The sequence below is a fragment of the Nothoprocta perdicaria genome, unplaced genomic scaffold, assembly GCF_003342845.1.
Source record: "Nothoprocta perdicaria isolate Ctin4 unplaced genomic scaffold, notPer1 scaffold_232, whole genome shotgun sequence".
Lineage (NCBI taxonomy): Eukaryota > Metazoa > Chordata > Aves > Tinamiformes > Tinamidae > Nothoprocta > Nothoprocta perdicaria.
Window position 1 is genome coordinate 380,402 of NW_020455458.1, and position 13,586 is coordinate 393,987.

Below are 13,586 nucleotides of genomic sequence, written 5' to 3' on the forward strand. Positions count from 1 at the left end.
GGGGCTCCATGGGGCAGCGATGAGGCTGGGGCTGAGGGGTGTCAGCATGGGGCTGGGGGCTCCATGGGGCAGCGGGTCTGTGGGGCAAGACCTGGGCCGGGGAGAGGCTGGAGCGGCTGCTCCCAAAGGATGGAGAACCCCGGGGTCACGGAGGACAAGAGGCTCTGGGGCCGCTGCAGGCCCTGGGGCAGCAGGGACAGGAGCCGGGGCGGCGGGAGAGCGAGTGGCTTTTCCTTGGGAAYGCCAGGATCGTGCGGGAAGGCGGGCGGAGCGGCTGCGCCTCGCGGGGCGGATTTCGCCCGGCCGCCCCCAGGCCCAGGGGCCCTGTCACAGCGTGGCAGGTAGTGCTGAAGCGGTCGCTCCTGGAGGAATTCAGGAATTTGCCGCCCGTCCAGGACAGGTCTTGGCACTGCAGCAGGTTGGGCARCGACCTGGGACGCGCAGAGGAGCAGCACACACACTGCTGCTCTGCTTCACTACCTGGCCCACAGAAGGCACCGGTGCAGGAGGAAACCCAAATAATGCGAGGTGCAAAGCCCGTTCCTGGGCCCTCAGCTGGCAGCGAGCAGCGGGGAGCTGCCTGGTCCTGCACGCTGGCACTGCTCCGCTTCCAGCTGTTACATTAGCTGATGGTATCTGAAACGGCACGAACCGCTTTCCAAATATTTTTCCATAAAGGCATCTGTTGCCRCAAGGATGTTATATAATGGCGAGAGAGAGGGGAAGCGGCTCATGGAAAATCTCCTGTTAGGAGATGGCGATAGTCCTTTACAAAAATACCGACAATCCCATCAGGGCACTTTTTACAGAACGGCTGCGTTGGCGGCCCCTGTATGGGCCAAGGGAGAGAACCAAATCCCCGTGGTTTAAAAGCAAAGCGTTGCTGCCAAGCAGCCTCCTGTTTGCTGTAGCCCAACCAGGGTTCCCAAGGCCAATTGCTCCTCTTCCACACCCCACTGTAAAACACATCCTGGCTCTAATAACCCAGCGTCTGTTTGTGCCAGCAGTGTTGGCAGGCAGCTACTCATACACTCACCTGGAAATTTAATGGAGCCGAAGGAAGCAACATGCTTAGCACTCCGTTGCTGATTATTTGTCCTCCTCGGCAGTGCTGTTCCATGTCCCTGCTTTCTAGGATGTGCTCCACTGAAACCCCTGGGCTCTGTGTTCTCAGTTCCTAGAATCAGGTGTTTTGTAAAATTTACATTGCTGAAATGAACCCAAGCAAGCAAACAAGCTGGGTCAGGGTGACTGTCTTGTCCCGCTGTTGCTCGCTATCAGCAACCATTTATGCACCATTTATGCATTTGCCCCCTACACGCTCTACAAGAAATCATTTTGATTTTTCTGTATCATGTATTAGGATAATATATTTTTAGAACCAGAAAGGGACTCTTGTGTGACTTCACTAAACGTGCCCTACGTGTCCTTAGGTGGATGACAGGTTATCTTTTCAGATTTTATCAGACTTTGAAGAGCGTTGTCATCTGTTTCACAGGGTGTCTCTTTCTTTCCACATAGTGCTATTTTCCTTCAAATAGTCATTCCAGGTGAAGGGAGTTGTTCCGCATTGCGTCTTATCTCAGGCAAATGCAGCTGCTTCTGAAAGGGGATGGGTAAGTCCATCGTTCAGCCCAACTTGTTCGCTGGCCGTGCACTCTCACGCCGTCCCTTGCATCTGCTCTAAGGATTGCACAGCCACAGCGTGAGTCAGTTCAGCAAGATCCAACAGGAAACTATAAAATAAAAATAAGGAAAGGATAATAAAACATCTCTGTTAGCACAGATTGCTGAATTGAATCAGCGCACAGGCATGTGACCACTTTTTAAGGGAAAGAGGAAAAAAAGATCAAAACAGAAACAAAATCACCTCTTCTGCCTGCAGCCCATCAATGAGGCGCAGCATCGAGCTGGTCTGAGTTAAGTCAGAGTGGTCGCCCTGCTCAAATCCTCACCAAAAACRCATAAAAATGTTGATTTGACGACATCTGTTTTCTGTTAAGGTGCCATTTGCAATAATGTTGTAGTTTAAGACTGTATTGACTGCATTATTTATCAGCCTCCTTAGTGCTTTTGCCAAAGGTTGGTATCGAATTAGCTAAGCTATGGTTACTGCTTAGCTGGGTCGTATCAGTTACTGTTTTCACATACTGACTCTACAGCACTTTTCTCTGATTCTACAGTGATGCAGTATTTGCTGAGAAGTTTCAGACTATCAGAAGTATCAGAGGTTTGATGTCCTTTTCATTGTAAAAATACTTTTGTTTTAAAAAACATACAAAAAAATAGAAAAAAAAGAAGAAGCGTCCCCTTTGGTGACACCAAAATTGTGAAGATTTGAATCATCTATTAACAAGATGTTAACTAACATCCATTAACATCTATCAGCAACAACAAAGAATTCCCCCAATTTCCATTCGGATTTTGTCATAGTAAAGTAAAGTAAAGTAAAGTAAAGTAAAGTAAAGTAAAGTAAAGTAAAGTAGTCATTTTGCCTGTTGGAAGTTTGTTTTCCCTCTGTACGCTGCACGTACACCAGACTGTGCTCACTTCTATGCACAAATTCTCCTCACTTATCAGAATAAATCTAGCACAGCATTACCCCAAGCCCTTTTCTGTATGTACTTTTAAGAGCTGCTTGCATTGTCTTTGTAACTTACCCAAAAACAGCTCTCTCTCACATCTCAGCACAAAGTCAGAACTTATTTTTTGTTGGTTTGGCGAAACGGGATAGCAGCTGAGGAGTAACTACTGCTCTCCATTCCCAGTCTTATAAGGAGCGTTTCCTTATGCAATCCATTGCATCCTCCATGTAAGATGCAGGTCTACACCAGCACCTAGGAAATATGGAGGTAGGGAGATGTAATTGAGTACTGTCCTGCTTCGATATGGAAAGAAAGGAAGAAAGAAAGAAAACAGAATGAAAATATGAAAGAAGGAGAAATCCATTCAGCACCATAAATATGGCTTGGAGGAAAAACCAACAAAGACATTTTGCAGGAAGCTAATAGTTGGCTGGTGGAAAAACTCTACCATTTGGCTTAAAGGAAAAACATAATCGAGTTAGTACTGCTATTAAACAGAAGCTCTTTTTCTATTATTCCCCATATGTAAAAAGAGTTGGAAAAGTAACTTTGTTACATATATGCTCATATGTTATTCGTCAGAATTTCTCCAGGCAATTTTCAGATAAAGATTAATTTCTCATCATATTTTTCAATCCATTGAATATTCTAATATATTGTCTTTTACCACATTAGAAGGTTTCCCTTACACCTAATTGCTTTTCTTTTTCAGTCTCTGGCAAATTTGAACCCATTTATTGCTTCACAAACCTCAGACCATGCATACTTCAGTTAATTCAAAGATTAATTTTGTGGTTGGCATGTTCCCCTCCACCCATCTCCTTAAACTGTTTCTCAGCTGCTTTCCAGTTTTTCTGGCATTGCTCTGTTTTGTAGCCCCGGACGAGACTGGCAAGCCTTGCTGTCTTACAGCACTGCTAGCTGCATCTCTCTGAGGAAAGGGGCAGATCACAAGACAAAAGGAGTTGCGACTTACCAATAAATCATTGCATGGCAGAAAGCAGCTGGTGTTCAATCAGAGAGAACCAAGGAAAAAATCATACAGGAGGAAAAGACACAGATTTCCTCAATTTGGTTCACCTCTGTGAGACTCAATAAGATGAGGAAATGAGTAGAACAACTCATCTAACGCTGTCACTGTTGGAGCTGTGGCCATTCACAGCCATGGTAATTCCTGGAGACTTTACTCAGTAATGCAGGAGCCTGGAGCTTGCTGAAATCAAATCCAGCAGCCTCTCTCAACAGGCCATGCTGCTGGTGTGGCTAATTAGGTGTACGGCATTCAGTGGGTACCTTTTCTCAGTATGTATGTATATTTTATATATTCCCCAGTCCAACTGTATCCACTGTTAGCTCTCTAGCTGTAAACTCTTCATAAAAGAAAATGTCTCTGATACCTGTTGAACGCTGCTTGGCTGATGGGGCTTGTGTGCTCTGGTACAAGGCAATAGAAATCATTGTGCTGTAAGAGCATCTGCAACGTTATTGTCCTCTGTACAGCATTTTTAAATCACCAAGCACAAGAGCCTAGCTGGAGATTGTGTTTGACACAAACTATCTTTTGCCAAAACTAAGATATCTAAGCAGTAGAGAAAAAAGAAGACAGAAAAAAAAAAGACAAAGAAAAAGAAAAACTAGTGCTTATTTATTCAGTGCTTTTAATGCATTGTGCTCTACCTTGTCTTTTCTAGTACAACTGTACAAATAAGTGCCCCAACTTAGAGTAGGTTAGGGACCCACCTCCAGACCAGACTCAGACCTGATCTGGTCACGGACTCTGCAAACACATCGTCTTGGTGTGGGGGAGCCTGGGAGAGCAGCCAGGCCCTGTCCGGAGACGAGAAGGGAATCGTGGAGCTCCCGTGTTTGCTGTCCGTGACCCGGGCCGCTCGGGCACCACGAGGGCCGTGGRGGGTTTCAAGCTGGGCAGGGTGGCAGCAGCTCTCAGTGCTCAGCCGTGCGAGATGTGTGCGGGGCTGGTGTGCGTTGTCTGAGATATCCAAGGAATATGAAGTCTACATGGGAAAATCTGAACTTCTATCCAAATGTTGGCGCTCAGGAGCACCCAGAGGGGTGTCCCGAATGTCCCGTGAAGTGGTGGCTAGTATTTTGCAGTTACAGTTTCACTGTTCAAGAAGATGAATCACATGCAGTGAAAGACAAGTACTTAAAAACCTCCTTTTTCTGCTCTTTAAACTACATTGGCAAGCCTGAGTTGTTGAACAATTTCTTATTTCTTCTCTGCCAGAACAGCTTGTGAAACAGCTTACAAGTAAATTGTACAAAATGCCCAAGATTGCCACAGATAAAGCCTTTCATTTCTTCCATGTTGCCCAATCCCTTTCSCCCCTCCTTTCTCCAGACTTTCAATTTTTCTTGTTTTAAAGTAGTCTTGTTACATATTTCCATCACAACARTAGCATATCAAACAGGTCACGAATACTCAGGAGCAGTCAGAATGAAAGGCAAATTCACTGCTGCATTTACTAGAACAAGATCTTAAGTAGTCATATAAATGTCAATTACAGTCAAATAATTGTCCAATAAATAGCCTATAAATAGGTTTTATAGATAGAATAAATAATATGGTTCTTTCCCATTCATTTTTTAAAACCTGTTACTGCTGTGCAAAGCAGTAAACGAGGTCATGTCCTGTTTCTACACTGCTTCTCTTACCCTCCAAAGCTTTTCTTCCCTAGAAGTTACTATCCCCCTAAGACATGCTGCCGACTTAGCTGAATTACCTCCTTGCAAACCTCCACCATGTTATTTCTTATGCTGACTTGCAGCATGAACTGCTTGGAAGCTCGTTGATAGGTTCTCTCCCTGGGGACTCTTCTCCTGATGGTTTTCACGGGCCCATCACATGCAGCAACTGGCCTTGGCTGCGGTCTCTGGGCACCACAGCAGCACGAGTGGTGGTGGCAGCCAAGCATTGCGTGCAGACGTGGACTAGCACCTTCTCCTACAAAAGGAAGGTTGTGTTTGGTGGCAGTAACCCCAGACAGATGGAGAAATTGCCAGGGGGACCCAGCAGGTGCATCTATAGAGTTGATTTCACCAAGATGTATTCTAATAAATGAGAGAGGAAAAGAACAATACTAAAAAAACAACAACAAAAAAGACGATGTCCATCCACAGAAACGACCAGCATAAATGCACCATTGAGTAACCCATCTTGGGTTACAGGGAATGTAATACCAGCTAAGAAAAATAAAGCAGCTAGGGAGCTGAGCAGAGAGCTGTGATCACTGAGCATGTCAGGCAAGCCCAAGCCAACACAGACATACCAGAATCCTAGAGGATGCAGCACTCTTGCAGAATCAACATTGACCTAAGAGAGCACATTTGGCAGAAGTTAAGTGCTCTGACATTTATTATTTGGTGGCARGCAAAGCGATTGTGACGCAAACGATCGGCCTCTCTCTTCCTATTCGGCACAAAGGAAAGATCCGAGCTATCCATCAACTTTCATAACTGGTAGACGAGAACCCCCTTCCAACGTAACACTCATGGARCATACTGTCTGAAAGCATCATGTTTTGTTTTCATATGAAGATTGCTTGAAAATAGGGCCTTTAATACCTCTATTGTTGTACATTTCTCCCTCAAAGTATGTTTAGAGGACTTAATCAGTCTCATTTCCTTAATTTCAAGCGTATCTCTGAAAATGTTTTATCCCAGACTGATGACATCAAACAGTGAATTAGGAGTAAAGCCAAGTGAATAGAGACAAAGATATTGACTCTCAGTCRCCGTGCAGCCTTCACAGGCTGCAGAGCATTAGACCTACTGAAATACCGCTGACACATTCTTCAAGATCTGCGAATTAGCGCCTTGCTTTCAAACCCTTTCCACRAGGCAGGAATGCAATCCTTGTTACCGCTAGCAGGGCAAGGGCTATTTTGTGATGAGCACTTTTAGATGTGCAGCAATGGAAAAAATGTCTTTGAAGTGCTGCTCTCTGGATTCACTGTTACTGACAAGTATTTAGCACAGAAAAGTTTTGCTACTGAAACAAACTTTTTTTTTTTTTTTTAAAGGAAAACATCACATAGCATAAATGACACTTCATGACCTTCTACATCAGGTGTATCATGCCACCACCATGGCTCATCCCAAAGGTCTGTCCAGTGTCAAAACTGTCTCAGCCTCCAGGAACTGCTAYAGGTCCGAGAGGGTCCCATGGACCCAGGAGAAGAGCAGGGGGTGCATTTTGATGCAAAGGGTGCAGTGGTCATATCAGAGAGGGGAGCAAGGGYGCTTGGTGAGCAGCTTGCAGCTCTCACTTTTGGACAGCAGCGTGCATAGTGTCAGGCCAACAGGACTGCAGGCTTAAACTGCTGAATTTAGCCTTGGGCTTGAGGATAATCTTCTAATGGGCTCTGTGTATCAGTAAGAGCAGCCCAGGTGATTTGCCCAGGCTAGCCCAGCAAATGTTTCTGAGGAGCATCTGATATGGCTCCCAGACACCCTTAATGTGTTCCTTGGCCCCATACCTTTCACCCTTCACACRCTCACCAACAGACTTCCAGCATCACCGTATTTGCAACCCACATCTTCAACTCACCGAGCCTTATTCTTGGGCTGGCCAAACTCACTGGTTGTAGAAAATATCTGGAATCCTCAGGCATTGACCTGCATGAGGTGACATTGATATTGTCAAATGTCAACCCCAGCCTCAGCAGCAGGTGATCAGCAACTTCCACCTCCCAGAGCAAGTTGTTTTCCTCAGTTCAAGTCAATTGCTGTAGCCTTGCAAGAATAAATATGAAGAGACTGATCTTGCACTCATGGAAAYAAACTCACTTCCACAGCTTTGCTCCTATGTTTGCCATGCAACACCGAAGACAGAAGATGATGAAGGCAAAGGCGCTTACCGTGTCAGAGTATCCACATCCTAATGCTATTGTGGAGGTTAAAGGGGAGATTTCCCTTCTTCTTGAGCATCCCAAATTCCTGCAGATTCACGCATTTCCTAATTTCTCTTGTAGATGGAATATTTATTATCCAGACCACATCAGCTCTACAAGTGACCTATCTTTGACATAGAAGATCTTCCTTGCAGGAGGTCTGACAGTGCCCAGGAACCCAGCAGGTACATCTACATTAGTGTGTTAGTTTGCAGCAGGGTTTTGAAACCAGTCTCTTGGCTGTCCCTATTATCACCATGGTTTGCCACATCTCTAATGTAAAGTGTTTCTGTAAAGCCTGAGAACCAAGCCAGACAGGCTGATTTCTTTTCTTTTTATTTATTTATTTTTTCTTCTATCCTCACATGACCCAAAATTTTCTGAAACAATTCTGAAAGCATAAGCTGAGAGGAAGATTTGAACCATGTAAATGCACACCAGGCCAGCAGCTTTTCAATTGCAATACAAGGCATTCTGTGCCACTTATGGTTTTCCATAGTTTTGCCAGACAGTAAATACATGGTGTCTAAGTAAGGATGAAAGCCGACCTTTGGCAAGAAGGCAATGTTCTCTCACTGGCAGTAATTAAACCGAAATTAYAAAAGGACACAAACAGATCCCAGCAGCTAATATTTTTGTGGCTTTATTCAGTGTAAATTCTCTATCCAACATTAAATTAAGCTGCATTAAAGAGAGGGTGGAGAAGGGGTTGTGAAGCTAACGCAGCGAGAAGATTGGGGAACCACCATGGCTAGCCTGTTGCTCCCGGCTCTTGCCCATGCCTGTCTGCTTTCCAGAGCTCTCTCTACTCCATTGGCCGCTCTGATTTGAAATGACTTACGCAACGTTGTTCTCACAGCATCTCATGGGAAACTGCTTCACAGACGGACAGTCCTTGCTGTTACAACAAAGCACAAGGCTGGGAAACCTTGTTTGTGTTTCATGCTTCAGGAGGAACRCTGGGCGGTCGTCCCTCTCACTGCTAACTGCATGAGGAGGTCTCTGCGAGAAAGGCACCAACACCTACTCTCCCTGGCAAGATTCCTTGGAAAAGGAGGCTGATCTAGTTGCGCTGTCTGTTCCCTTGGCTCGCTGTCAGTCATCCTCCTTAATAACTTTTTAATCTCTTTGTCATTCAACTAATGGGGAGAAGTGCACAGATTTATTGCAATCTGAGGGCTTACAGGATAATTAACATCTCCAAGGAAGTAGGGATAGCTGAGCCAGTACTCCTTGCCTCCAGAAGCCAGGAAGACAGAAATCTCATATATCTGGGTTAACTGTGGCTGGCTGGCCAAATTACACACTTGTACTAGCAAGTCAATGTACTTGAGAACAAAGCTGGACAACTCCCAACATTTCTCATCCTTTGCCCAGACAACAGGGCATGCGAGGCCAGCAGAGGATTTGGGAGGTGGTAATTAGCAAGCGCCATTGGCTGCATCCAGGGACTGTGGTGCCCCAGAGTCAGGTCCCAAATGCTGTGGGGTGGAAGGATAAAAAGCAGGGGTGAAGTTTGGTGACACTGGGGGTATGGCTGAGGGTACAGTGGAGGGAGAGATGAAGAAAAGGGAACAAATTACACAACCATGCCAAGATCCATTACTTCTACTACTCTCAGACTCAGTTCCCTCCCACCCTCCTTTCTTTTTTTCCTTCTAAATCTCAAGCTTTTTCCATAGACTAATGAGGGCACAGATATCTCCACTTCAGCCTGTCAGCTGTGCACACAAATGAACCTCCTTCAGAGAGCTCCTCACTACCAGCAAGCAGCCGGAGCTGCCACCGTGCCCTCTTCCATATCCCACAGCTTTCCTTTGCCCGCACACACACAGGGTAGCTGCCACCAGGAACAGCGTGTCCAGCCCAGCCGTGGCCTGACACCAGCTGGAATGGCAAGCAGGAGCTCAATGTTCTTCAGCTAAATCGGCCCTTATACAAGATCGTCTTTGCCAAAGAAGATTCGTTTACAAAGAATTTCTAGGACAGGTGAAAAGTCTTGGAAATACAAGCAGCACACTCTGGTAACTTCAGAGCAGTAAGATGAAAGCTGCTGCATAAGAAGGTCCCTGCTAAGTAGGTCTTGGCTGAGTATATTGATGTACCTGGTAAGCTGCTGAAGGGAGAGGCTGATCTCCATTCTGTTGGGTACAGTAGCATCCCAAAGCTGGAGAAACCCAGCAACACTTGTACAGCAAGGACACCTAAAGCCCAGGCTCTGAGGACCTTTCTCCAACTTTCCTCTTGTCTCTCGGTTYTCCTGTCTATGAAACAGGGAGAGAAAAGTCATGCCTTGACCAGGGAAGGCTGGAGCTCCTCTTAGCCTGGAAAGGATCTCTTGTCCTTCCTGAGCTTCCCATGCCAGGCCAGAGAGCATCCCCACCTCCAGGGAAGGCTGCCCCATGTCTCCAAGGCTTGTTGCTGGGGTGGCAACCGACTGGGAAGAAGAACATGTGCAGCAGGAGARTCCCTGAGCTAAGGTTGGCCCCACATGACCACACAGGTGAACCAAGGACAAAAAAAAAAAAAAAGAGAGAGAGAGAGAGAGGGAGAGAGAGATAAATCTTGTTGAAGCTTGTGTTGCTTTTTTGAATCCTTATAGAAAGCTTTAAAAATTACCTGCTTTTTCTTGGTGTCCCAATTTCTGAGCCATGCTGGCCAGGTTCATTCAGTCTCTTCAGGCTTTTCTCAACAAGACCTAGACACACCACGGTGAGGAAAGCAGTAATGAGAACTTGCTGCTGGGAACTAAGGACCTTCCCTAGAAGTCCAGACATAGCAGCATTGCAACTAGGCCCAGCAACGCTACAGACTGTCCTGCAGAAACAAGCAGCTCTAGACTTTCTCTTTCCTCAAGCCTAAGTCAGAAGACRGCTTCATTGGTGACATCTCCCTCCTATGGCCCAGTGAGGTGACAGATTCAAAGATGCCACTTCTAAGAAACAACTAAAGCTCAGCAAGAAGTTGCTGGATCCTTCCTACCATCCCTTGCCCTCGGGGGCCCTTTCTTTTGCATCTGTAAAGTGTTAGCATGAGAAATGACTAATTAGTTCTGCAGCTACACCCTAATGAAGCAAGCTCATCTGCCTCCTCAGGACAGGTCATGCCCTGACAGCCGTCTGGCTGCTTGATTGCTCCAGACACCTCTAATGGCTCYGCAGACTACACAAACCCCAGGGCATGGGGAAGCAAACAGTTGTTAAATAGCTATGGGGTGAAACAGCTGTTCCCTCTTGCTTTCAAACCCATATATTGGGCTGAGCGAGTGGAAGCATGTTCCTGGCGGCTGGGAAGCTCAAAAGGAGGAATGTGTGAAGTGCTGTGATTGCAGAACAGTTTCATGTCTGTGCGCATGTGCTCTCACCTGTGCAGGGTGTTCCTGAGAGGGGTTCCTGACAGAGACCTTGCATCAAAGGGCTGTGTCCGCAGGGATGATGTTCTCTGCTCCTTGAGGAGACAGGAGTGTGATGTGGCACAGCCCCAGGCTACGTGCATTTTTCAGTCCTTTTCACGGCCATGGTTGGTCTCTGAGTGGTGCGAGTGTTGCAGGTGCTGCCTGTCTGCATTTGAGAGAGCCTGAAACTGGGCTAGCTAAATCAGACACCATGAAGTGCACCATCTTCTCAGCTGCCCAGCTGGACCTAGAGCCTTTCTCCTTCCCTCCCATCCTGAGCTGTGAGAGCAGCTGCTGCTGCTGCACATTGCAGTGGGACAGGACTTCACTGGCACCTGAGCAGCCCAGGCAGAGCAGCGTGCTGGCCTTGCTGCTGCAAGCAGATCAAMGCCCTGCCAGCAGCCAAACCACCGGGGCTACGGGGAAAGAAAACCTAGGGCTGGGCGGGAGGTCGCTGGTGACACCTCCTTGGTGCCTCGCTGCACTGGTGCCAGCCCTGCTCATGGGCTGAGCCTGTGGCTTAATCTGCTCCTTGCTTAYGCAGAGCATCCCTGGCACATGCTGAGAGCGGGAGCAGGAAGATGTGGCCTCAGCCTCTCAGAAAAGCCTTATTTGAAGCTTTGCCTGCTCAGACCATTCCCAGGCTAGCCATTGTTTTGGGAATAACTGGAAAATGTCAACAGGGCGCTGGGTGCGGGTGGGGGGGTGGTCAGGAAAAAGGAAAAACTGATGATTAGATTTCTTCTAAATCAGCCAATAAATTATATTAACTTTTCCATTGACCTTTTGTCAGGTCACATTATCAGTCTAGTGAATATGGTTCATGAAGATAGTGTTACGCTCACATTTCAAACTGTGCAGAAAATGCATCCCAAGCAGCATGCCAGAATGGAAGTGTGTCTCAGCAGCAAGCCTGCACACTGCCTTCCTGAGAGAGGCAAGGTCCAATACCTACAGCTATACCTCCCTCTACATTATCGTTTAAACAGTCCAGTTCTCAGGGGAGCCTGGCGATATCGGGGCAGGGGGTCTCATTTTGTTAACGGTGCCATTTGCTCCTCTGGGGTTGTCCCAGCATGAGGAAAGTGGGGCAGCCTGTGGCGAGCACTCAGTGGAGGGGCAGCTGCGACCCCTTCCTGCAGGTCCAGCCTGCTCCTGGCCTGTGTTTGGCAGGACAGTGAAGCTGTAGGGAAGCTGGAGCTGGGAAGCTGCCCTAGCAAGGACAAGAACCTCTGGCCACATGTCACCATGCATCCTTAAGGTGGGATAATGTGCACCCTCTTCCACAGTGTTGAGGGCAAAGATGGCACAAGGGTAAAGCTATGGATGTTGGGTGTGGAAAATGGATTGCTGCAAGTAATAATAAAGATGAGCTAGTAAGTCTGGCAGCTCTAGATCCATCCCACAGACAGTTCACCGGCAGTCCTTTGGGCTGTAGTCTCCAGGTGATATCCCATCTGCTCCATCATATGGAGCTCTGCTGKTTCCGGCGGTTCCTTGTGCAGCCATTGCACCCCTCAGGATCAGGCCTGTCATCACTGGGATGGCTGGGGGCATCAGCATCCGTTCCTGGAAGGACAGAGGAACCTGATGTGCTCAGGAAAGTCAGCGTGACCAAACCTTTGCAGACGGGGAAAAGAGGATGCAGAAATAGGCAGAAGCTTTCCAGAGCCACAGGGCCACGAAGCCAACGCATCCACCTGCAGCTGGGAGGCCGGGATGGTGCAGGCTGCCAGCCCAGCCCCAGGGCTCCCGGCTCTCCCGGACCTCCCGCTCCCTGGGGAGCGGTGCCGCCCCAGCACGGGCGCGAGGCCTCCCCCTGCTCCCCATCAACCCAGGGAGGCCAAAATTAGACCGGTCTGTGTGCGCGCCGGGTAGAAGAGCCGCTATTGTATCTCAGGAAAGCATTATTGTGCTCCTCGAGCCCTATCTTATCAGCAGGAGGAGAATGGGACTTTGACAAACGGTCCTTGCTGGGTCGGGTGAGCACATGATTTTCAGGAATCATGCGGCCGCAGCCGCTATTGTTCCCGCGGGCCCCGACGCYGCTCGGGGTGCGGGGAGCCGCGACCCTCGAGGTGCTGAGGCCGCGCACGCAGACCCAGACCCGGCCCCGCGCTGCTCGGGGGTGCAGATCTAGGCAGATTGGTCCCCTTATCACTGGCCTTCGAGTGCTGATAAGGACACATCACCGCCGGGAGCGGCGACTCGAACTCTTTTGCAACGGGAGATCGTTACGGGGGCTGTGGCACGGCTGCCACACCGGCCCTTGGGCTGCGGGTGGGATCAGAACTCCTGGGCCTTTGGCAAACGCATGAGGTTCCTTTTGCCGAGCACGGTGGCTGCGCAGATCCTACCTGGCAGATAGACGAGAGCATTGGAGGGCATCTCCTCCAAGGGTGAGGAGAGCATTGAGGAGACCACCATGTGCACCCACCTCCGCAGCCCCGCGGCACAGCCAAGGCTCTGCCGGACTCCATGGTCAGTGTTAAGGACAGGCCAGTGGCTGCAGTGCCCGTGTTGAGTCCACTTGCTGCTGGCACGGGATGCAAGCGAGGTAATGCCACCACGCTGCTCCCAGCACCACCAGTACAGCTGCTGCAGGGGACACCTGGGGACCCGTCCTCTGCAGGGCTGTGAGGGCCAAAAGAGCCTTTGGAGCAGACCCAGAGACCCCACAAACCACACATTCCA